The following is a 27,316-nucleotide window of genomic DNA, read 5'->3' on the forward strand; positions in this document are numbered from 1 at the left end:
GGTAAACAGCTGCAAAAACTTTGTTGTTTGCATAACTCAGCTACTTTTTTGAAGAACTAACTATATAATTAATTGCCCAACATTGGTCATTATATACTGTATTTTGCAGACAGAGAGTTACGGGACTCTCTCCCAGACCACAGACTCATACTCATAATGTAAGTCAGAGCAAAATAAATAAAAAAAGAAAGTTTGTGAAAAATTAGAGGGAACATTGGTTGGGGTGGAGTTATAGTATTAGAAATGCACAGAAACACATTATGCTGCAACTGAGAACCATTTCTTTTCAGCTTTGGCTGGCACACACACACACTTGGGAATAACAAGGATAAAGAAGGAAAAAAAATCTGTCAGGGTAAAAAACTCAGGAGACAATAACTGAAAACAGAAAGTCAACAAGAGGGAGAGGAAGAGGATAAAAGTTGAGAAAAGGAACCCTCCCTCCCTTTGAGAGTCATGTCAGCCACTACTGATGAATGTGGTCAAACATCAATACGGTGAGAATGATGACATCTGGCACACACACACACAAGGTTACAACACGCAGTTAAATGTGCTTTGGTAAAGTACCTGCTTTCTTCTTCATCCCTTTAACCTCCATTTCAATTTCCATATTAAAATGTCTCCCATTGTTTTATGTGACTTGGCACATTGCTCCTTGATCTTCAATGACATCAGGCTGATAAATAAATCGATGTACAGTAAAGGGCAAAGTTATCATATGCCACGATGGGCCCATGTGTTCGGCAGCAGCTCAATCTCTTATTCTAAATTTCAATTTTCCTTTCTGCGAGTGTAAGGCTGGCCTAGTCCACGCCCTGCTTTGTGACATGTTGTCTGATATGAACTTTTTCAGTCTCCTCATTTTGCATTTCTCTGAACACACTTTAGGTGTCAAGATTGAAGGAAAAATTCCTTAACCCTGGAGATAAAAATGTATAATATTCAAAAACATATTAAATCAAATGCAGTTTTGCAGATAACTGAAAAGAAAATGTCCTTAGAAGCCATCATTTTGCTGTAACTTGCATCCTATATGTCTGCTACAGTTGAACTAAACTAATCATTTTTGTATTAGCCCATTTAAATGCTACATATGTGTAGAAAGAGACATTTTGAAATCCTAACAAAAAGTCATCATTTTAATTGTTATGCAGTGTAAAAGGACTTAGCCATCTGCAGTATTTTAAAGAAGGGGTGTATTTTGCTCAAGAAGCATTTTAGAGAAATTACATTGTGTTTCTGTAACGCATCCCTGGTTCGCAGGTTGAGGTATGCCACCTTGATGGATCACTCCTGCCCTTTTCTTGTTTTTCTTTTCTCTTCACTTCCTCGAAACATCGAGAAGATGTAATACCACTGACTTTCAATAATCCCACAGATTTAACGGGATGTAAACACACTGAGGTTTAATCAAAATCGCTGTCGGTTTGTTTGTTTATTTGCGAGTTTATTTGTAACGTGTACGTTCCACTTGATTTCTCCATTTCTTCAGCAGCGCTTCCAGTCGTGACAAGCACTGTTTCATTTTAGTGTAATTGCATACACAACACTCCCTTCCCATAATTACTCACTAGCTCATCACACCCAGGACATGAAAAACTGAAAATGACCACATCTACCATTTGCAGCAGTGTGTGTCATCTTCATCGCATCCCCCTCCTCCTTCCACCTCCTCAGCCCCTGAAATGCCTCCTTTACCATTCGTTAGCATAGCATCTCCGCTCAGCCTCGGCCTACCATCTATCACAGCAGACCAAGGCAAATGGAGCTTTCAGCTGAGTGGTGATAAGGAATCGCAGCCACATTAAAACATCTGTCACACCTCCAAAGCCATACTCGGCGTGTGTTACAACGGCCAGGGAGGAGGGAGGAGAGTGAAGGGTTCAGGGAAGGAAGAAAGTAGGATGAAAGTAGGGACAAATAAGAGACGGGATAAAATGTGGATAGACAGATCATTTTAACAATACTTACATTTCTGACATCTTTGTTTGTTTTTTACTTCCATCATCATTCATATTCTACACTATAAACCTTAGTTATCTTAATCAAGTGCCCATACTGTAGGTGGAAGCCATTCAATATAAGTCTGTATTTGTTGTTGTGTTTTGACCTTGTTTTGTACTACTGATGCCACATACTGTAGTTTTTAATTGTCTTTTTTAACACCAGCAAAACCTCAGTGAAAAGACATTGGCTTCTTTTCCAGCTCTATAAAAAATGTTTGTTTGGGTAAAACATAAAGTTAAAATGCTGTCTTTTTTAAAGCTACTGAAGTGTAGAAAAGAGCATTCCATTAAGCTGAAAAAAGAGGGTATCACATCCTTCTCAGCAGCTTTACCTTTGAACCCAGAACTGTCTTGCTGTGAGATGACATTGCTTGCCACTGCACCATTATGGTGTGTGAGGACAATAATTTGACTGTTTAGAGGCTTGTACAAATAGGCATTAGATTGTAGACATATCCAATGTCAATTATATGCACTGGGGGAAAAAAGCATGCTTTTGCTTTTTCTTTTTCTTATTATGCCCTTCCAACACCTCCACTAAAAATCTGCCTTTTGTGTTTATGGCAGTTTATGTTCAATCTTGTTGGAAAACAGAAAAAAACAGTAGTGACCACCAGGTGTAAATAATGGAAACCAAGCATGCGGTTTGTCTGAATCCAAAATACACTGACTCTCATTCAGTCACAAGGGTTTATTTTACTTCAGCTAAATTTTGATCTGTCCTATACCCAAATTGGCAAAAAATACCTACAATTTGGTATAATTCTTCTTTTAATTTCTATACATATATTTTATATATAATTTTATTATATAATTTTTATACTTTAGCTTTGATTATCCAAACCAGTATCATAGCAAAGAAGCTATAGACACATGCATTTCACACTTTGGCGATGCTTGCAGAAGTTGCAGTACATTGCACTACCAGCAGAGGGAGGTATTTTATTTTTCAACCAATCATTGGAAGGTGTTTAAACAGATATTGCTAACACATTTAAATGAAAATACACATCAGCCACCTAGGTTAATCCTTTCTGGCATAGTACCCTGCAATTTAATTCATAGCTTCTTTGGTCACTAGCAATTTCTTAGACTTATTGGAAATATATCTTCTCCCCAATGCTGGTACTGCAACTTCTGCATGAGTGTTCGTTTCACGCTTTGGAGAGACAGAGTGAAATGGACATAATGGACTGACGTGTCTTTTGTGATTAAATCGTGATTAAAGGTTGTTACAAGATCAAGGACTCAACGTAATTAATATTAACTTATTATTAACTTGACGTATAAGCACGTCCAGGTGCATCACTTCCTATATTGTTATTTATTATTATTATTGCTATACAGAAAATGTAATCTTTGGTGTGTGAAAAAAATTTTTTGAGGTGCTTTTTTTTCTAAATGTCATCTTAAATGTTATCTTTCTCCAAAGCATGGGGTCAAGGTTTTTGTATAGGTCTAACTTTAACCTTATTCTGTTTGGGATCTATTTTGGATCAGGTCTAATCACTGGAGTTCTTCAAAAAACATAGTTTTCCTTTGAGTGCTGCTCAGATGGGACATCCAACCCAATCAGACCAGGTAAGATGACATTCAGCATATAAAGCCCACACTAACATTTGATAACTGGTACTAAGCAGTTATACCAATACTGTGTCAGTGTTATTCTGACCCAAATTTTTTAGCCCAGTGTATTTGTGTGTATATATATATTTTATATAGTTTAGTTCCAGCCTTAGCACAACACATTTTACTTCTCTCCCTGGAAAGTCCACACGTTGAAAGAAGAGACCAATTTGGCATTTCACATAAACACTAGGATTAGGCTTTATTGATTAGACATTTGCTTTGGTGTCATTGACACATCTGTACATGCATGTATTTCCACCAGTACTTTTCGTACACAGCATCTTTTCTCAAAGTTTTCAGCAATGCCACCCTTTAGAAGAAGCACACGTTTTGACAAATCTGGAAAGAACAATAAAGTAAGTCTCCAAAGGACAACGCAATTACAGCAGCGCACATCAAAAAGCACAAATTTGACAAGATGTAGTATCTATAATTACTTACCTGCCTTGTTTTACTCAGATTAAGCAAATTACTTGAGTGTCTTTTGGGCAAACTGAATGATTGAGATAAATCCAAGCAGTAACTGGTGCATCATGTGTATTATCCATGAATGGCTTTGTATCTTAGTCCAATAAAGAAGCCAATCTAACCTCAGTTTTAGATTTAAAGCTGTTTTCTGATTAATTAACTCCAGTCTTTCAGGGGTGTTTTTTTCTTGTCACTCTGAATGTGGATTGGGGTGATCAATGCACAGCTACAGCTGGTTGAAGGGGACCAAATCCATTGAACAGTTGATTTGGTTCCATTTTACCAGCTTTAGCAAAGCATTTTAGGGTAGAATCTGGTCCAGAAGAGGTGACAGGAAGAAGTGAAGATGCCTGAAAGAGACAAAGCCAGAGAAAGGAAATGATAAGAAATGACGCTGTTCACACCCACGTGTCGTCAATAAGCAGTAATAAAACATTTGTACAAGCTGCAACAAACCAAACAGCACAATGCATCAGCAAACAGGCATTGATTGCTAGAAAAAAATGTTGCCCTTAAAAGAGTGCATGTTACTGCTTAGAAGAAGCCAGATGATACAAAAAAGGTATGGGTTGCAAAAGACCAAGGGAAAACGATGAAGAACAGAAGAGAGTGAGTGAGCCAGAAGGTAAGACAGAGAAAGGGGAATAGCAGGTAGGACGGGTGATGAAAAAGAGATGAGAAAAACAGAAAGTGGGGCCCTGAGAGATAAGAGAGGAGCACATATAAACAATGGTTGCAGACAAACTTGAAAAAACAATGAATTCATCACCTAACTGCCAATACTGCTAATGAAGCCAGTGGATAGGACAGCAGGAAAATTAACTCACATTGACCTCTAGCCTTACACGTGGAACATCTCCTCCTCTCTCCATTTCACCCAGTCTCTCCTCACCAGCCGTTACTGTTCTCACGTCTATGCACTAAGTTCTGGCCCATAGTTGGGCCTGTTCAGTGTGGTGGCACAAAGATGATGTACTCAGCAGTCTTGCTGCATGGCTCTGCTCGTCTTTGGAACAACTCACTCATTTCCTGGTTCAATTAGCCTAGCTAATCATTTAATCATTAGAAAATAAACTTTTTAAGCAGACTCATGGCCCTAGAAACGTATTGATATATGTTGTGTTTGGACTGTACTTTTTCATAATTGACTGATCTTATATGATAATCAATGGCTTAACTGAAATGACAAACCTGCTAAAGACTGTTTTTATATTAACAAAGGATCCGATACATAAGTGGACATGGGAAAGGATGGCTCGTACTGAAAATTATTAAACTAAAGTTTTGTTTTGGACTCTAATGTGAAAAGATGCGTACCATATGTGCATTGGTAGCATCAGATACAAACTAGCTGGAACAGACCACACTAATCTGCAAATGGAGCTTTCTAACAGAACGGCCACAAGTAACTCATCGGGTATCCTTCCACACTAAGCTTATATAGGCTGAGATTTTTAAGTGCCTTAAGCCTGCCCACGGTTTCTCTGTACTGAACACGGTCCCACCCCTTTCTCATTCAAATCCCAGAACACAGACATGTGGTCCTATATAAACTAATTCAGATAAATTCAGATATTTTTATATTTTCAAAAGCATTTTTTTCTTCAAGCTTTCGCCCTGAGCCATCATTTGTGAGGTGTTCACCGGAGTCTTTTGTGGCAGGACTGGGTTTGTTGGTGAAGGTCATTTTGAACTGTGGGGGAAACTCAACGGGTGAGTACGCTAACGCTGACTAAACTTTTAACAGTTTTCCTAGTTGTCAACAAATCTCAATTGTCATCTTTCCTATTCCACTGGTGACAATGAAAACACACACAGTTTATTCTAACTCAGTCCCACCAACGCCATACTGGAACAATAAATATGGGTAAATCCACAGCTGAAGAAATTCACTGTTTGTGCCAAATTGAATAAAAAAAAATGTTGTCCAGCAGTCACAGCCTGCTCTGTGTAGCTCTACTAGGATTTAGCACTTAAAAATGACACGTGTAATTGTGAACTTTCAGTTCTGTATCAAATCTGTCAAGATAAGAAATACAACAACCTAACACAAATTGCATAAAAAAAAGTGTAAATACTAGCTGCGGATGTAAAGACAGGGTCCGTCCAGTATTTCTTTCTCTCTCTTTCCATCTATTTAATAAACTTGCAACCTATGAGACCGGCAAATTGATGAGGAGGACACATCCTTGAGTGAGGAGGAAAAAAGAGGGGGAAGAGAGAAGGGAGAATGACAGGAGGAAGAAAGCTGGAAGTAGCACACAGAGGAGAGGACAAGCCTGCATGGCCTGAATTCTCTACCTGTCCTCGAGCTGCAGTTGCTCTACCTCTGCAACATGCAGCACTGCAGTGTGCACGTGTGTGCGTACTCTGTGCTTCCAACAGAGTATCCTGTGTTGATTCTCATGTCTATATTTGATCCTGGTGTTGCAAGTGTGAACTGTGCCTGTGTAGAATGTTCACACAGGATGGATGGTGAGGCCAAGTACTACCCGGCAAGCTTCTCTGTGTGGTCAAGCACAACTATCAACTTCAGAGGAGAAAGCGCTGCACGCTGAATCCTTTTCATAGCAGGATTTTCAGTAGATTGAGGAGAGAATTCCTGCCTGTGCTTTATTCTTGCAATCTGTGGCCCACACACTCATCAAACAGGCAACCCTCCTTCACCCCACACACCTCCACTCAGATCTGACATCAAACAGAATCATTATAAACAGAGCGTTTTATCATTAACCTCGCTCAGATGCCTGCTGAAGGCTTCACCGGTGAGTGCTCTTTCAACATTAAACTGTAAGACAGCTCTGTCAAGATCACAACTACAATAAGTAAAGGTGTTAAGCATTCATAAGTTTAGCAGTTCAGGAGCTCAGCGAAGTGGACTTTATATATGTGGGTCGGTCGGAGTGCTTAGTGTGTGTGTGTGTGTGTGTGGGCCCTCTTGCTTGCTGCTACTGTAGGTGCCCTCTATGAGGCTGACTGCATGGTTGGAGATAGGCTGGCTATTTTTCTATTCTGGGACCGTGCTGTCCGCTGCATTCCTGCCCTTATATTGGAGACAGAGGGGAGGAGGAGTTGAGGGTTAGGGACAGCTGGACGCCTGCAGAGGAGCGAGGGAGAGACGGAGCGGTAAAGACAGTTAGGGAGTCATAGTGGGAAGGTCAGTGGGGGTGCACGGCGTCCCTGGGGAGGCTCACACAGTACAGGTAGTGTTACGTAGCAGCTGCCTGCCCACAGCTAAGTAAGGCCCCAGCAGGAGGAGTGACACTTTGAAACCAGTCCCGCTGTGGACTCTGTCACTCTTGCTCACCATGATATTTTCATTTCAGATGTATGGCCTGACACTGGGGGCTGCACTAATACAACCTGCCATACGCAGCCACTCCCCTCACTCTATCAGTCTCTTCTCTCGCTGACCATGTCATGCGTTCTGCCTATCAGTGTCCTACTGCTTTTTCGGTGTCTAGCTGACTGACTGCCAGACCTTGGTTCTCCATCAAGCGCCAATACTGTGGGAGGGCGAGGCCAGGAAACCTGTCAGACCATCACTTCCTGTCACATCAGTGTGAAACCCCTGATGGTTCTGAGGGCCACTGTTGCAAAATAGCCATTAAAATCCACTTAAAACCACAATAATCTTCTGTAATGCGGCATTTAAATGAAGCAGATTTATACAAAGCATCCTAATGAAGGTCTGTGTGCATGTCTGATGAAGATGTTTGCCAGCTGGTAATTAGCTTAATGCAAGGCGCACCATAGTAATGAAACAAGTTGACCTGTGGTCAGGCTGTAAACTTTATCTTCTGTGGCTGGCTGTATTAATTCCCTCTAATTACCTAGTGACTAGAGGCAGAGGGAAAAGTGGGACGTATATCATCAAACTAAGCTTAGACATTTCAATTAAACCTAATTTCTATGGGAGATGTGATGTAAAATAAAAGTCCATAAGCAGAGACCAGCCCTTAAAGACTTGGGGGCTGGTGGGTCAGCACCTCTCAAAATGAAAGGACCTGTGCCACGAGGTTAGCAGTGCTAATGCTGCTGCAGTCCACTGCAGACACCGCCTGGCTGCCTGGCTGGCTCTTCTTCTACCACCGACCCCTCCTCCGCAGCATTCGGACGTGAGCAGCGCCCAGCGGTTGACTCAGCATTTTTCTCACGCCTGATTGGTTGATCAGAAGGGGAGGCAGGAGTGTAACAGGGCCCGTTATCCTCTGCTCAGCTGGTTCCTCGCTCTCTCCCTGAAGATAAAACACGTCTATTGGATTAAAAAAAAGAAAGTTTCCTGACCTTGTGGCGACTGCTTGCCTCAGGTGCCGCACCGCGACTCTTTCTTTATCAACCGTCTCAACCGTCCTTTGATGATTCTATCTCAATACTGTAGTTCAAATTGTGGAGCAACGTTGACATAAACAGTGAGGGCAATTGGTAGACCTTTGTGTCTTCCAAACTCACCTCTCTTTGCAGTGGATAAAATACCATGATCGGGTTTGCTTGTGTGGCCAATAAATGCATCTTAGCTTGGGATCTTTAATGTCTCTTTCATTAAGCGTGTATGCAGCACTCATACTTTGTAATTATTGCAGCGTTTATCTTCTGCTGCTTTTGATTTTACCTCACAATGATTTAATCCTCAAAGTCGCTTTATTCCTTAACCTTTTAATCTAACGGCAACACCCTTAAGACGATCAATACCTATTTAGATGATATATTTAATTATATCCTCACGCTTTGGCCCTCCCACCACCACAACATTTAAACAGGATTTGACTGTTTTCAGCACTTTAATTTCCTTTTTTACAAATAGGACTAAAGCCTGTTTCCTTAATAAACCCTCTCTTCGAGGACTTTGTGAGTTTTCAGACTTGGCAGGAGTGAAATACTTTTCATTTAAGGAGCTCTACACAAACTTTTGCCATCATGCACTTTGGATGCAGACTGCATGGGCTAGCCATGAGCTAGCCAAGGTTAAAACAGTGATGAGACAAGCATTAGACTGTCCTGCACTTTTATACTGCTATGTTATATGTCAAAGATATATTATGTATATATAATGAACATTAGCATAATGACAACAAACACACTTAGACATGACACTAGCTATTCTGCCCTCTGCTCTCATACTGGATATTACTGTAGAAAACAAATGTTAGTTATGCATTTGTTTGGCTTTGTGCCATTGCATGTTTAAGACAAAATTCATACAGTTTGACCCTGCATATAAGTTAGCATTGTGACTAATATTTTCTGGTGTAGTAGCATTTCTTCTCAAGTATGACTTTGCTAGTGACAATGTTAGCAGGTGAGATATGGTTAGTCAGTTGGCTGTAAATAATCGGGCCATGGTTTAAAAAAAATGGTAATATTAACTCCTCGCTCTTAAAGGCAAGAACGTATATTTTTAAAGTTACATTATAGTCGATTTACAAGGACAAGACTTTGATAAATGAAAAAAGTTATATAATGCAAATTTAAGAGCAAAGGGTGAGACAGTAAGTGTCCTTAATGAGCCATTTTATTTGGTAATTTCACCAAATATATATTCTGAAAGTTGGAGCCCTATTTGGATCTCCTCACATAGCACACATGTGAGTTTACTACAGTTTTACTGCCCTTTGGACCTATCCACACTATAGCAGCACACCATCAATAACTGTAATGAGATTAAAACACACACACATTAAAAAAAAGCACAGGAAAGCTCTTATTCCTGCCAATGTAGCTGTGTGTGATTTTATGCGATAGAAAATGCTGAGCTGTAGCTTCAAAACTTAAATGGAATTGGTGTCTAAATATGCTGGAGACAGCCAATATCTGTAATTACACGCTCATAAACTAACGTAAAGATATAAAGAATTCCTGCATACTGGGCTGTCAGTAAACTTCTTGGGAAAGCAGAGGAGATAAATGGCTCCGATAGACAGTAATGAAGAGAAAAGCCCCTGTTTCTCAAGGAAAAGGAGATCAGATAAGGAGAATGAGGAGTGCTCCAGAAGTTAAATTAAAACAATTTAATGAGCAGGTTTTTGATTTTTAAAAGAACTCTTTGAACGATATTAAGGGGGAGAAGACGTCATCCGGTTCGGAGAATGATGTCATGATCCATATGCAGTGGCTGCCAAACCGCAGCAGACCTGCCTTCTGTCTTCACCTTTCTTTCTCCCCTTCTCTTCTCTCTCTCTCTCTCTCTACCTATGCAGGCTGATTGTCACTCTGAGCACGCTCCCCCTGCCCCTCCCCACCCCCACTCCCACTCCCCCTCACCCCACCCCACCCCCTTTCTTAACGAACCACCGCTGCCACTTAGGTGTTTTAGTCATGCATTACAGGCTGCGGCAGGGCCACAAAGGCGTGCTTGATATACACTCTGTTGTGAAACAAAAAATCCAATGCAGTTAAAGTCAGAATGGGCGCTCGGGTGTAAAGATAGCCCCGGCTGACGTGTTCTTTTCTATCGCCAGACAGTGGGACACCCACTCTTTTAAAGCTTGAAAAGCTCACAGAGACGGAGAGGCTTCATAACAGTGTCCTTGTTTTAACGTGGGACAAAAAGGAACTAAAAGAGGGCCTGAGCTAGTTAGAGCCATCTAGATTACAATCAGCAGCAGATGAGTGTCTTGGTTGTTTCTGTGAAGACGTGTGTCGGGATGGATAGGTGTAACTAAAGTGATAAGGTTTTCACTTACAGGCAACATAGTGGGAATAAAGAAAGTTACAGTGTATCATTCTATTGATACATTTTATTGGTCTTCTAATCATTGGTTGGTCATAGATGAATAATTTGGCTATCATGTTAAATTATGAACATAAGTAAACTACAAGTTTGAGCCTTCTGCATCATTTAAAGCAGGGCTAATCAGTGTCAGTATATGAATAAGGACTACTCAGGTATGTGAAAAGGGGCTGCTCATATTGAGCGACTCAACAAGGTTGACTCTTCAACTGTACAGTTCCTTTTAGCTAAAAGATCTTCTTTGACATTTGATTTTGCAGTTTCCAGTTTTACTGCTTAGGTTTATTCTTACTATCATCATTCATTCTTTCCACTTAACAGTAAAAACGATAAAGAAAAAATGAAAAGCAACCTGTTCAGCAACGATACAGTGCACAAACTACAGATAGGTTCTCATTATAGGGTGTCAAACTACGGTGTTAATCACAAGTCTCTGGTGTCACAGAAAAACATAAATGCATAAATGATGTCCTTCACATACTTTATTGCAATGGCCAATACGTCACGGCACTGACGCCACAGAGCAACAAAGTGCACTGAAGGAGTCAATGGTATGGATCACAATCATGTGGAAGAAAACAGGACTCTAAATAAATGTCAATGTCGGTCCGACTCTAATAGAGACTGTAAGAAAGTTTAAGGGAACAAATCTGTGCTGCTTTAATCTCCACTACGTTTATATAAAACAACTGTGCTCTTTACTCCACCTTCAAGTCATTTTTGACCAGGATATGTCCTTCAACGCACATATTAAACAAAGATGTAAGACTGCTTTCTTCCATTTGCGCAACATCTCTAAAATTACAAATATCCTGTCTCAGAGTGACGCTGAAAAACTAGTTCATGCATTCATTACTTCCAGGCTGGACTACTGTAATTCATTATTATCAGGAAGTCCTAAAAACCCACTGAAAAGTCTTCAGCTAATCCAAAATCCTGCAGCAAGAGTACTGACAGGGACTAGAAAGAGAGAGCATCTGTTTAAATCCAGAATTGAAGTCAAAATCCTGCTCCTCACATACAAGGTCTTAAATAATCAGCTGATAAAGACTTGCTGATTAGAGGGCTAGTCTGGTCTTGTTTTTCCTTTACTGGCCAAGCAGGCATGATAGATAGCTGCTCCTTCCTGATCTTGGTTCTGCAGGAGGTCTCTGCCTGTTAAAAGGCCCACGTAAGGCCTCGAGCAAAAACAGTTGGACTCGACGACTATCTGTTCTGATTTTAGAAACAGAATATCACTTCAATCACCAGGATCATTTTAGAGAGTCACTCAACTTGTTCTTTTCAAATTCACAATGAGATCTCATCCCATTGAGGTGCCGTGCTGATGCCCCCAGATCCGACAGGAAAAAAATGTTTTCACTCTACGAAGTGGAATTCGTTGAAAAGAAACCATAACTGCTACAATAGCCCCAGGCTAATACACAACCCACTCATGATGTTCACTAAACCTATAGTTTCTACTGTAGCCCTGCTGCTGATACAGCACTACTTCTGGTGTGTAAAGCCCACTGTTACAGATGGTAATCCAGCTATCATATACTGTAATAGTCTCTGTGCAACAAAATGGAAGCAATTATCTCAAAGCACACAACGATCGTTGGAACAGATCACAACGCATAACTCTTTATTGGTTTGGGAGATTTACTTTCTGCGACTGGCTCTCTCTCTTTGTAATTCATGTTCTTTACAATTCTTCTCTTCTTTTGTTTCTTCTCTTCCTTTGTTTATTGATCATTTGTTCCTCGGCTTTCTCGTTAGGCTTGAACCCCTTCCTGGGGCTCTAACGTAGCCTTCGTGCCACCACAACTGCCTTCTTCCTTTCTCTTTTCTGTCCCCTACCTTGCTCTTTTTTCCTTCCTCTTCAATAACAGAAGTTCTGAGCAGTGAGGTGATGACAGGGGAATGCTAAGTAGCCTTGTCCCGACGCCGCACTCTCCTCCTTTTAGATGTATGTGTACTTACAGGAGGGAAGAGAGGCCAGACTCTGCGCTCTGCTTGCTTGACTGACGGACTCCCTGACTGACATGGTCATTTTACCAGCGGACAGTCCACAGCTGACTCACTGCTTTTGCTGCCTTGCAGGCTGCTCCACTAATCTTCCTCTTCTATCGTCCTGTATCACCGGCTGTGGCAGGCTGGCTTGCTGACTCCCTGACACTCTGCACTCCAGCACACTGCTCCCAATTACACTCCTCCTCTGGTAGACTGAAGGGAGAAGGATGCATGAGACCCCACTGAGACAGAAGACGTGCTGTATGCACATAGAAATCGCATGGGTAACTACTGCACTTAATGTAGATCATTGACGCTAAGACACCAGACACGCAGGCGCCAATTTATTCAATAAGTAATGTATTTTCTCCTAAATTTGGTCAAAATTACGATTTCAATTACTGCCTGTTTCAAACATCTACAAACCACCAATATCAAAACTCATAGTTGCACTAGAGGATATGTGCAGACTAGACAAGATTCAGTCTCTGGAGACAATGAAGGTCTATGCAAAATGTTTGTGCTCTTGACTAGATAAGAGCCACAGGGTTAAATCTATTGTATTCTTTCATGTCTTCTCTTTTCACTCACCCTGAGATCAGTTGTATTTGAGGGCTGCCCCTGCATGAACCTGGTTCAAGAAAGGTCTTCCTGTTAGAAGGCCGTTTTTCTGCCCCACCGTTACCAAGTGATTGTTTGTAGGAGATATACAAAGAAGAAGGCGGGATCTCTAATACTGATTTAAGCTTACTCATAATGTGCCCTGACATTGACAATATTGCTAACTATCAATATAACTGAAAAGAATTCATGTTCTTGACAATATGATTCAAACATTAAAATGTTAACTAGACTTCATGATGGAAGTCTACACCACATTACCAGCACAAACTACAGCAGTCTCTGTTTTTTGTTTTGTTTTTTTTACTTTAGCTTAATTAGCTTTAAATTCAATTCAGTTTTACTTTAAATTGTACAGCACATAGCACCAAAATCACAACAACTGTTGCCCCAAGGAGCTTTAATAGATTGATACATATTCATAAATATTTTATACAGGTTTTAAGAACTATAACAGTTCCTCCTGTCCTTCTTCATGAGAATTCCTCTAAAAATGAATCTAGAGTACATGAAACCATTCTTTCCCACAGTCTTCCTTCACTATTCTCATAACCAGTAATCAAAATAACTATGTGCCCAGGAATGCATTATATTCTGAGATATACCTTATGAGATACATCAGTGAAACTCTACTTTATATTCCCTGAGATGCCTCTCCAGGCAATATATTTTTTGAAATACTGCGGGACATGGATGGTAGTGCTCTCAGGCAGGAGTTGCATTACAAAAGACACTGGAGCTGTTCGTTCAATAACCCAAATGTATTTTGAAATAATTAAAGGAAAAAAAAAGTGCTTATTCTGGGACAAGTGATAGCCACAAAAGAAACAATTAAAGTGAGAAATGCCTTTTTCTAATTTTTTGGTCAACGGACAACTATTGTGTCGTAAAATTGTAAATGTTATGACCTTATAAACGCAGACAGAGTGTAATTAGAATATCAGGATAACTGTAAACCCTAGCGGTAATCATGGGGAGGAGGGGTGTCAATATAAGGGGACCTCGCATGTGAAAATATGTGTGTAATCTCCAGCGAGCAGAGAGAAACAGTAGCAGAGGGGACGCAGAGGAGGGGGATGTGGTCCACCACCAGCACCACCACAGTGCCCTTGTTCCTTTAATTACTTCCTCTGCTTCACAGCTTCACTGCATAACAATTATCCTGCGTGTTCATTTGAAGGGAGCAGACCCCCTCTCCTCATATCGTGCAGTAACGGACATCAGACAGGCTGTGATGTCAGCAGCATCGCTTGATGTAAAGAGAATACTAGTGGGAGCCATTAAATTAGACTCGGGTTAATGCAATTGTCTTTTACAAACACCCCTACCCACCCATCTCTACCTCCTGCACAATAAACATGAGCAAAAGTTGCCCGTAGCATTGCTCAGTCCACATGTAAAGTTTTGCCTTTTCCTCTCTGCATTGCATCTTAAGAGCATTCAGCAGATACTAGAAGAAAGGCACTACAGATTATAAACCCCGCTTATGTCCCATAACTGCTACCATCAATTATGCACTGCTGGAATGTTAGATTCTTCAGCTTTTAGTGCTTTAATGTGAACTTACTATTTTTGCAGTGCAGCACACTCACAAGGATAGGAAGGGGTTGGGTCTTTTGCAGTCTATTGGAGTCTAATTCAAGCAGATGTCTGTTTAATTGATCGAAACAAATTACCTCAACATTGATCTCTGTCCCGGCCTAAGCGACTGATCTGCTTTTTGGAGCCACACTGTGTGTGTGTGTGTGTGTGTGTGTGTGTGTGTGTGTGTGTGTGTGTGTGTGTGCGTGCACGCTCGGGGCAGGGTGAATCTTTTTTGGCTCTGACACACTCAAAGAGAACGTATGGCTTAATCGCTAAATGATAAATAGTAATTTGCTTTCTGATTGTGCTGTGTTTTCTTCATTGATTGTGAGGTTTCCTTTGAACTAATGCACCATCATTCTAACATTAAACTGCTGGGCCAATTAACTAATTGACTTTTAAGGCCCATAATTATGAGAAATTCATTAGATGTTTGAAGCCGTTTATTATCAAGGCCTTATCTTCTTTCTTTCATTGGTTGTAAATTGTCTCTTATAATTCCAGAGGCATATGTACTGTACGACACATGTTCCATCACCAAAAAGCTCTTTCTGCGTCTGTACAAGACTCCGTTAATGTCTAAGACCAAAAGAACTTTTATAGGCCAAAAAGAGACATCACTACTCATATAGGTACACGTATTTGAGTTTTTATATTTTTTTTAAAGCTCTGCATACTTAAACCAAAGATTATACATATAAACTTTTTTTTTAAAAACTTTTGGTTTTGGATTCAATATTTTTTAAGCCTCAGCATCAGTATTTTGTTTACAACATGCTAGGTTTAGGACCTAGAAGCATGAGCACTAAGTTATGCACTAATGCTAACTTGTTTGGTTAGCAAACTATAACTATAAATTGCATGGAGTCAAAGCAAAGAAATCCATATCTACTAATTAGTGCTAAGTAAAAAAGTGATAAAATACCACAATTTCATTCATCAAAACTGAAGTACAAACTTTCAGATTACCTGAACCACAAAGTAAGCTATACTAGTTGTCAAATAATACTTAGCCTAGCCTAGCAAAATATAGATTGGTTACAGCTGCTTGTAGTGGCACAAATCTCAAACAATCTACCATCCAGACAAGTGGAATATTAAGTTAAAAATAAATAAATAAATAAGCGTAAAGAAAAAAAACCACACCCTCCAATTAGCATATTTATCCTTCAGTCATTTTTCATTCATTCAATGAATATAAGTCACACACACGTATGTGTTTATATATACTGGAAAACTGCAAACTTTGGCTGAAGCCTATTGCTGATGCTACAGATAAAAAAGCTTCTACAGCTAAAGAAACAAATCACTGAGCTACCGCCCTCAGAAAAGGTGCATTACAACCATGTAATGTGAACATTAAAAAAAACAGAACATAAACAGCCAGATGAATCAATACTGTGGCTGGGTCTGTTGGTGTTACATATACATTCTAGAGCTACTTTCTGAGTGTTTATGTGGCCATACCCACATTTCATTTAGACCGGTATGTGTGACGGTATCTATGTGTGTGTTTTATATATGTGCCCATTGTGTGAGCAATGACTTTGCAGGGGGTTTCAGATGTACATTTCCCCTGAGATTAGCTTTTGAGACATAAACATAGAATGGGATATAATAGGCTATGTGTGTGTCCTTGTATCAGGGCGAAACGACACATACATTACCACTCCACCGCATCTGTTTCAACTTCCATTACTCTTTACCGCTATTATATTCCGTAGATTGCTGCCGAAGCACACTTACTATAAACATGATTAAAAGAGAAAAAAGTCCCGGCAATAAACTCTGACACTTAATATCAAACGGCTGACTTTACAATCTTCTCTCCTACAGTCTTGTCTTCTACTTCCTTCTGTCTTCTGAGATACACAGAAATGCAGTGCAAGGAGGCATATTAACAATTTAAGAAACTAAACTCACCTATCTAGGGCACCATTAAAAATATAAAGGCCTCATTTGGAGCCATTTGTTCTTCTATCACTACACACCTCATGATGCCACATAAAGTCACCCCTGATTAAAATTCGAGTTATATTCAGGGTTGCGGGTATCTTGTGTACTGCAGAACCCTGCAACCATGTTTTCACCTTTTTTAGAATAAAAATGAAAAAGGAACTTCACAAATGTATCATTTTTCCAAATTTTGAAGTGAGCCATCAGCACTATAACTAGCTTCTGCAAGTGTTTCTTGTTGGTAATTGCTTAAAACATGTTTCCTTATCGTAATGCACATAGGGGCACTGACAAAATAAAAACACACATGGTGTGTTTTTGTTTAAGTAGACAGCAGCACATTAACAAGATTTTACATTCTGAAATACAATAGTGTACCCTGTGTGGTGTGCACTGTGTAAAGTCACAGGATATACACCAAACAGACCCTCCTGATTTGGTTACGCTATAAGCTGCAAAAAATTCCCATCAGTTGCCATTGCTGCCTTCTATCACTAGTTGCTGTTTCAATCGTTACCTATCACTTTTCAATGCATATGTTAGTATGTTCTTTGCAGAGCTGACAAGCTTGGTGAAAAGCTTTAAAATATATTCTGCTTCTGTAGGAAATTATTTCAAATGCCTTGTAGTGATACTAAAGATAAGCTATATATGAGAAGAACAGGTAATTAATTTATGGTATGGGTGGTATAAATAAGGCTACTGTGGTGTCAGAAGACACACCTACTAGTTGGTAGAAATATCACTTAATCTCTAACATTCTTTACACTAACAGAATCAGAATCAATTAGTGGTGGACAGAAACATAAGTATATTAATACATTTTTTTAAATCCCAAAAATTTGGTGGCATTGTCCAACAAATCATCAACCTAACAGTAAGAATAGCTGTTTCAGAGAGGGTGAACATCTAGTGAGGCACAGTCAGCAGATTAACAGCGAGTGTTGCTTTATCAGTCTGAAGAAAGAAAAAAAACACATGAATCTGGTCTCTAGCTGTTTCTTAAGGAGAAATACTGCTCATAATTAAATCAAAGTCTTTGTCTTCATTTTGATTGTGAATCACTTTGTATATTCTGAGTTAAGTTGGTCAATTTGAATTGAATTTAAATTAAATGTGTTTAATTAGTTTGTGAGAAATTTGAGCAGGAAGGGTCATTAATTAATCCTCTGAGCTCTAATCCTTCAACAGACACTCTTGTCTGCGTGGTTGGTGAAACATCAATTTACAATCCATTGATGATTAAAGCTAGGGTTGGGGTTCAGTTAATGTTGACTCCTTTTTATAGAATTTAAAGAGAAATGTAAAGAGATTTCACTTAAAATGTAAAACATTCTTGTTTCTGTTTAATATATCTGGCAAAAACCCAATGCTACCCCTAATCTCCAATGACCTTGTGAGTCTTTAGTGTTAAGATGCAACTGCATCACTTTATGCCTAGGGCATAAAATCATAAACATCTAAAAGCTTTTGGACAAATGCCTGTATAAACTCAGAAAAAAAGCAGGTTTGGCCTCTAACATAATCTTGCCCTGGTTGATTGACTGGTTTGCTTCAGCTGACAGAGAGTGGTGAATCAAGCACTTCTTTACACATGCGTATAGTCAGCTGGATTGTAGGCTCTGCATTAAATTCCATATTCACAGAGGCAATTTTTTTGTAAGTTGCTACAGTCAATGTTCCACATGACTGATCTGTATGTAACTACCACTAATCCCTCACTGGGCCTGTGGATTACAAGCTTTGCCTTTGCCCTTGTGTGGACTCCAAATGGGGAAACAAGTCAGCCAGCCAGCCAGCCAGCCGGTAAGCTGGCAAGTCAGCCAGCTTTGGCATTGGACTAAACAGCCAGCAAAGAAAAGCTGGAAGAGAGGGTCGGGGAAGCCCTGAGAAGAAGCTGGAGTTCTCAAGGTGTGTGCATGCCTGTATGTCTTTATGTATGCGTGAGTATGTGTGTGTGGATGGATGGATAACTGTCTAGCGCAGAGCGAGTCAAAGCGGTGGCATTGGTTTACTTTTAGCGGGGCCCCCCAGTCGTCCAGCTTTGGCTGTCTCAGCACGGTGCCGCAGTCAGCATTGTTGCATATTTAATGTCCTGATGAGAGCTTCCACCTGCTGACACAGGCAAAGTGACAGAACAATACCCGCCCAGCCCCACCTCATACCCCCCCCACACACACACACACACACATACACACAGGAGGCCCTGAACACCATCATCAATCCAGCCTTCGCCTCGCCTCATCTCACACGCTCACTCGCCACAACTCCCTCCGCTACGATCCTACTTCAGTCTACGCTGCTCTCTCGTTTCCCTTTTTTTCCTTTACCACCCCCCACCCCATCCGCATCTCCTCTATCACACACTTACTACTGTGCCCTTCTATCTTTGAATTCTCCCACAGTACAACGACCTTTCCCGCTGCTTCTTAAAAATCACTGCAATAAATCCCTCCAACATAAAAACACACTCACACACTTGTACTTACTCACAGGCACACATACTTTACGTTTCTTTGTGTGTATGTGTGTGTTGGGGGCGCTGGGCAGGGGGTCTTTATGAATATGTTCTCCAGTGATGTGTGGAGCCTCTTCATTTGCGCCTGCTAAGATTAGAACTGTCTCTCATATTGAAGCTTAATTAGCTTTGAAACAAACACACGACTGCGTGTATTGTAATGTTAAACAATTCTTCCTGGCACGAAGCTGTTCTTCGCATTTATTACCCACCCCTTTTTTTCTCTCCTTGAAAAATCACATTGGCAGGAAGTGTAATCCGACTGCATATCCCTGTCAGACCAGTCGCTCCCACACAGGCACAGCACCCCGGGGTGTACACCTGACCAGGGCCAAATTACCGCACTGAAACTGGCCCAAATAATACCTGAACAGGGACAGGTAAACCTTAAGTAGGCCACATACAGTATTTATATACAAAGTAGGCCAAAATCCATACACTAAAACCTGACATGATTGTTATACCTGCTCCCAAACCACACCCGGATTAGTCACTGTTCCAGCACACATAGACATACTGTGCCTCCCATACATACTTAATCAGAGCTAAAAAATGATTACACAAAGACCTGCATGTCCTGCTGGCTCAGCATCCTGAGACAGATATCATACAGGCTCACACTGTGGGTTTGCCTCATCGTAAGTCTTTTTCGTTCACTTTTCCTGTCACTTTTCTCTCTCTTAGCTGTCTTGTAAATGCCATAAGACATAAACTTCCCCCACTGCAAAGAAGTTGACAGAACAATCAGACCAAGTAACTTGAACGAGAGGTGAAAAATTTAGACTTCTGATTTCAAATGTCTACAAGTAGGCCAACAAGTCGAAGCCAGATCCAGACAGCGTGACTGCACGCAGGCGTCTGAGCGCAGTAATCTGTTAGAGAGGCCTGCAGCCAGTCTCTTCTTCTTCCTCTTTCTGACCGTCCTCTCAGGCCCATGCTATCCATTAGCAAGCATTTAATCACTGCACCATTTACTGGAAACCGCTGCCTGTCTGTAGTGTGGGTATGTCTACTTGTGTGTCATTTTGTAGCATTAGCAAATTCACACAATGTATTCTTAAAGTAAACAAAATGGACTTCTTAAAAACTAATCACCATCACAGGGTGTAGGGGAAAAAAATCCACTTTTGGCCAAATGAACTAAGAATGAAAGACAAATCTGAAAATCTATGACAGCCATGTGGAAAATGTCGACCAGAGTTTAGCTGCATCTACACTTTACTGATGTATGTATCTCATTGAGAAGCTGACTGGACTCAATTGGGCCACATCAGGGCAGAAAAAAAATTTCACATACCTTGCCTGTGATCATGTAGCATGCAGATAGATTATCTACAGCTAGGATGTGGAACTAAAGTAAAATCTTCTTCATCATGGTGGATTTGCTTTGCAGTTAAGTTTAAAGTTCCTTTCAGGTTGCTGCGCTGCAATTTCTCCCGACCTGGGATACATACTTCTTTACATTCCATAGTTGCTCTTGTTCATATGGGCATATAAAGAAGTATGTCCCCCAAGCAGGCCACTGTCCTTGGTGGCGCATCAGGCCTCACACCTCCTCCTCGCTGCCAGCCCAAAACGCTCGTCAATGGGGAGGGGAAAAAAAGTGTCGAATCAGGAACTGCGCTGACCACTGAATGTATTTATGACACTCACCAGTAGCACAGGCTTCAGGGTTCACTCCTCCCATCCCAACAGAGAGAGTTCTTTTGATGCTAACATGCCAAACTTTTCTGCCTATTAGAATAAGGACCCAGCTTTTTGTTCTGACCCGTGGACCAAAAAAGAGCCGAGATGATTTAAAACTTTAATTAAAGGAGAAATCCATGCAGCTAGTTTACACTTTTTTTCATTGAAAAGAAAACACCTACAGCTACCACCAACAAGTCACTATCAACGCTTAAAACACTATGAGTAGACACTTGTAATAAGCCACTATGTCTGCCCACTATGTGACCGCTGAGCTTTGAAATATTGTACATTATGAAGTGATTTTTCTCAAACACACACACACATGCACACACAGCACGCAATTCACCTTGAGTGTCATACTTAGAGGTTCAGCTGCTGTGGGGTGAAGGAGGTGTGGGAGTTAGAGAATGATGGGAAATAAGGGAGATGTTGCACTTACCTACAGGCAGATGTTGGCTAGAAGCCCCCCAGCACGTACACACACACACACACGCACACACACACACAGGCACACAGATACAAGCCCCCCCACCCCCCATCCCCCCACCTCCTCCTCCCCTCGTCTCTCGCTTCAGCTGGGACGATGCACCAAAGAGAAGAAGCAATAAAGCGAAAGCACAGAAGAAAAGGAGAGTAGAAGAAGAAGTGCTTCGCTCTCTCTTCCCTCAGTCTGTGTCCCAGGTGCTGCCTCTGCAGTCTGTGTGTGTGTGTTTCGCCACACACTCACTCTCTCTCTCTCTAACATCCTCACTCTGATTCTCTCTTTCTCTCTCACCCTATCCTCTCTTTATAATCTCTCCCTCTTCCTCATACTGAAAACTTTTAGTCCGGTGAACAGCTGCTCGTCCCACCGGTCCTCCACCACTGACAGCAATTCCCCCCCTTTTTTTCCCTCACCTCCCATTCATCTACCCTCTCTCTCACTCTCGTTCTCTCTGTCTCACACACACACATAAACATTGTCCCATGTAGTCTATAGGCTGCCATGCTATGCAGTCACCCCCTGACTGCCCACTCCCCCTCATGTAGCATGTGCTCTCATTCCCTCTCTTTTTTTCTCTCCTGCTCCCATGCGCTCTCTCTCTCAGCCTTCTACCTCTTTCCCAGTCAAACTATAGCGGTGTTACACTTCCATGCTGAGCAGACGGTGGTGGTGATGATGAGGTTTGAATGGCACATGTGGTGCTGCACATGGTCAAAGTGGGGGAAAAGCAAGGGGGAGAAGGCCGAGCGAATTAAATTAATCTCTGTATATGTCGTGTGTTAATTTGTAAATGTATATCAGTGTGCATAGATTGTGTGTGTGTGTATGCGTGTGTGTTCAACTGCCCTTGTTGCTCCAGTGAATCCTATTCACCTGAAGTCCCTTCCCACAAACACAATCACAGACACACAAACACATACACCCTACCTGCTGGCACACACTATCTGCCCTCTCCTATTAGCCTCAGCCCCGAACTCCAACCAACCAACCAACCAGCCAACCAACCAACCACCCGATCTCCCTCTGGTACACACATATAAATACACACATCCCCCATCTCCTTCCCTTCCCCCTTCCTCCCCCCTCCCCATCCTCTCAGAGATCAATACCAATTTATAGGCAAATGCACAAAGGCTGAGTCGCGCTTTTAATGAATTGAACCATTGCTAACGTCAGACATCTAATGAAGGCTCTGAGAGAGGCGTTAAGAAAACCTATGGCGGGAGCTGCAGAAAGCGTGTAAGGGTTATTGGGAGTGTGTGTGTGTGTTTGTTTGCAGAACTGTAGGTTTTTGGATCACAGGTTTTACTCTAATTTCCAGTCAAGATCCCCATTAAGGTATTTAACTAATATAAGACAAGTTCAAGGATAAAATGCGCATGTTCTCCATCCACAAAACACTAATGCACAAAAAATCCCTAAACTATTAGTAATAGAAAAGAAAGAAAAATGGGGCATGCACTGCTTCTGCTAATCTGCAATGTCAGGAAGTCTCTCTTTGTCTTTGTTCTGTCAAACTTTCAGCTTGAAGGACAATTAAAGCTAATAAAATCTCCATGAAAGCGTGCATTAAAGCATACTGTTGACACAGCACAAAGTTCTCCCCAATATTCTATTTGCTAACATACAAGGAACAAAAGACACATTCCCCTATATAAGAGTCCTTCCACAGTGAAGTGGAAAATGGATATTTTGTAAAAGCTTCTACGTGCATACATTTTCCACTTGTGTTTGTGCCTAACCACTCACATATTGTATATTGCTTTTCCATGCTACATAATCTGACTCTCATGTCTTGTCCTGCACTTTGAACACACAAAATGCCTGAGTGTATCAACTGCAAATGCAGAAGCTAGTATGTCATCTTCTCTATAGCCGCCCCAATAGCCCTTTTGTGTGTTCCTACCACTGTGTAACCAGTGCCATGGGGGCTGCACACATCAGCCCTGCCCGCCCAGTAATTAAACTAAAAGTCTCTTCCATAAATCACAGTCGTCTTCTTCTTTTCTCCTCTCTCGTTCCTATCCTATTTTCTCTCCCAGGGATGGAACGAAAGTTTTGTAAATTACCAGCTATGGCTGGTAAATGAGAGGGGCTATGCACACTACAAATCCAGCTCTAGACACAGACACATTAAGAAGAATTAAGCCACCTATCTAGCTTCTTTGCCATCATAGTCACAATATTCCTGGCGGGAATTACAATTCTCCGGGGAGAAGTAGCCAGTTCCTGCAGATTGCAAGAGCTGCTCAGCATGTAATGTGCACCCTTGCTCCACTACAATACATAGTTGGGAATGTACCATCAGACAGGACTTCTTTAGAACAAGGTGAAGTACTAAAATGTTTTCTCATACATGCAAATGAAATTGAAACAAATATAAACCTCTTCATTCTTGTACCCTCTCAACATTTAGAGTCCCTATGGTTAAGCTAACACAGTTTCACACAGGCTTCTTTTCATACCAAGTGGAGGATAGACACATTCCCTTCAGTCAGCTGTGTCTGCTAAAGCATGTAAAGCTATGGAAGTGCTCTCTTACAGGGATGGGCAAAGATACCCGACACTTTGCCACCTCCTGTCAGTGCTCTGCATGCTTGACAGACAGCTGACTACTGCTGATCTCCCTGGTATCTGCTAACTGGGTAAAATTAGCCTGGACAACGGCAACACAGAGAGAGAGAGAGAGAAGGAGAGACACTGGAAGAGAAGTAGGGGGAATGATAGAGAAGGATGGGAGCATATGCGGGACACTTTTAGAACCTTGCTCTTACTTTAAACTTCTCTCGCTCCTTCTCTCTGGAGAGTGACACATGTGTGTGCCCCGTCTATAGATAGAGCCGAGGCCCCGTTTGGACGGCCGTCCCAACACAATGATGCAACTGATAGAACTCACCTGTGCTGCACCATGTTCAACACCATGCATTATGTTCTGCTGCTGCCATATGGAAATATAGTGGCTCACATGCTGCATAAAATGCAGTGGAAAGTTTTATAAAAACTGGCAAAAAAAAAATGTGAGGCGATGTGATAATTTCACATGTGTATCATGTACATGTTCACAATCTGAGCAAACAGACAAAGGCAATAGCACAATAAATAAAAATTTTTAAAAAGTACTTTAAACTTGATGTACATTGTGTAAATTCATATTCCATAAAGAGAGACTGAGTCATTTCCACCATTTCCAGTTTTCATTCTAAGGAGTTTTCACTGAGTGTGAAATACTTGCTTCATCTGTCCAGAATGTTGAGTCTCAGAGATAACCCTTGACCTTTCAACCCTGTCCAACATGCAGCATGTTGTAACACTTTCCCTGCTACCACCAATCAAAAAAACAGCGGCGCAACAAATAAATAAGAAGACTGTTTCCAGCTCGCTCACTCACATTTGGAATTTTTTCTTTCAAACCAGCAGCTAAAAAACAAAACTAAAATAACAAAACTAAATACTTTACTCTGTGAGAAGGCGGACAAAACAATGGTACACATACAGAAACACACAATATATGCAGTGTGTAAGCACTATGAAAACAAAGAAAGCAAAATTTTAAAAACACTTATTCTACAAATCTCTAAACACACACTGAGGCACTTCAACACCTACCGTAGTAAAGGTGATCCAGATGGGGATGGTGGCCCATGCGGAGTGAAGCAGTCGCTGCAGGCGGAGTCTCGCCTCCCTGGGAGCTGAATCAGCAATGGAGAGTTTAAGGATGCAGAGAGGAAAAGGGGAGGAGGAGGAGGAGGAGAAGGAAAGAAGGAGTGAAAGGAGAGGAGAGAAAAGAAGAAGAGGGTCATGGGACTTGTGACTATCTCTCTCTCTCTCTCATTGCTGGATGCAAAAGGAGGAGGGGAAAAACAGGCAGACCAAGAATAAAAAAAAAGACATGCATGTAGAATTGAGAGTAAAAATAGTGGCCATAAAAGAAAACCATAGAGGTTTGTGTAAGAGGATTCGATTTTGAAGTGATGACTGGGCAGTGAAATGCGTCAGCCGGCAGCTGCCCGTCCTTGCGCACCACACCAGGCCATGTAAAGTTAGAAGGAAGACAGCTGATCAGACTACCAGAGAAGGAGATGGAGAGAGATAGTGAGTGCTGACAGAGCTGAAGGACAAATCGGGAAGAGGGACAGGGAGAGGGAGGGGTTGGGAGAGCGAAAGAGCGGGAGTAAAGAGAGGCAGTGCGCAAGGAATTGAGGGAAAATAACGTAAAGAGTAAAATGAAATAGAGAAGAATGAAGGAAGGATTTGGAAGGTAGAAAGGAAAAGGCAGGAAAATGAAAGACAGGAAGGTAAAGTAAAAGGAAATGGGAAAACAAAAAAGAAGGGAAAAAGAACTGAAAGAAGGAAATGCAGAAACGCAGAGGTGCAATGTTTGGAAGAGGAAAAAAACAGAAAAATAAAAAAGAGCAGTTGAAGGGGGAGCTTTTAAAAAGTAAACTTAATTATTTCTTACTCTTTTCTGTCTTTCTTGTCCTTTTGCTCCCATATTCCACTCAGTCACTTTCCAGATATGTCGTCCAGAGGTTGGTAAAGGCAATTCCTCCGCAGAAAAAAAAAGATGAGGGAATGACTACAAAAAAGAAACAATAACAAAAAACCCCCCCCAAAAAACAACAACTTAGATATCAAATTCTTAAAGTAAAGTAAAAAAGGGTTTTTAATGATAAAAGGTCATCTGATACCGCTTATGAGCAGTGATTTGTACGTTGATTTTTTTTTCAATATGGGTGTCAAAAATAGTCGAAAGAACATTAGAATGAGAACACTGTGAGTGATGGAAAAGCAGCGTAATCAGAGGAAACCCCCACTGTCCCACGATTTTTATACCAAGGTAAGAACCAGAGACACACACCCCTCTGTCAGCCCACCCATGTAGGCAAGATCCACGGCCTTATTTAGAGAAGCATGGCAAAAAATAGCCTCCCAAGTGTTGCTTTGAGGTGTCAGGGGTGGGGTGGGAGTGTCTGTGTACAGAGGGTGGGTGGGAGAATAGGAGTGACAAGATGGGAAAGACTTGGAGATGAGAAAGGTTGGGTCAGTGGAGGTGGTGATGTAGCCGCTTTTAATCATTCTATCTGCTATTTGACTAGTGTGGCCTGAGCTTGAATTACTCAACAATCTTCTCTTGTTTTCACCGGTGTCATGTGACCATCCTATAGCTTCCTCTGCTCAGAATGCATCATCTGCTGTACTTACAGATTACCATCCCTCTCCAGTGTTTCCTCTGTAAGTGATCATTACATTACCACCAGCATTGGTGGTAATATAATGTTGTAATGGATTTTTTTGGTATTTGCTCCATGTTATATCTATTTGGTGCTAAAAATCTGCACTCCACTATTTGCATATATGAAGTAAATGCAGTGAAATCTGTAAGTATTTGGACAGTTTCTCAGTTTTTATGAGTTTTCCTCTGTACGATAGAACAATGCACTTTGATCCAAACAGTCAAGACATGATTGAAGTGCAAACTTTCAGCTTTATTTATTCAGTCATAATTGGTGAGAGCCTCAACTTTGACTTTATAACACCAACCTTAACTCTTCTGAAGAGGCTCAAAAATGACTTTTAAAAATGTGTTATATTTAGCTTTCCACATGTTATAAAAATGTGGAAAGTTAAAAATT

The 27,316-nt window shown here is 41.1% G+C and overlaps 1 long non-coding RNA gene across 1 annotated transcript; it reads right to left on the reverse strand.

Annotated features, from left to right (window-relative positions):
• Positions 1-3,811: 3,811 nt before the first annotated feature.
• LOC101479488 (uncharacterized) lies at positions 3,812-26,457 on the reverse strand. The gene is made up of 3 exons (XR_191561.2): positions 26,143-26,457; positions 25,290-25,372; positions 3,812-4,456 (listed from the first exon to the last, which is right to left on the reverse strand). It is a non-coding gene; the product is annotated as an uncharacterized LOC101479488 (long non-coding RNA).
• Positions 26,458-27,316: the final 859 nt, after the last annotated feature.

This window comes from Maylandia zebra, linkage group LG20 (genome assembly GCF_041146795.1).
Source record: "Maylandia zebra isolate NMK-2024a linkage group LG20, Mzebra_GT3a, whole genome shotgun sequence".
NCBI lineage: Eukaryota > Metazoa > Chordata > Actinopteri > Cichliformes > Cichlidae > Maylandia > Maylandia zebra.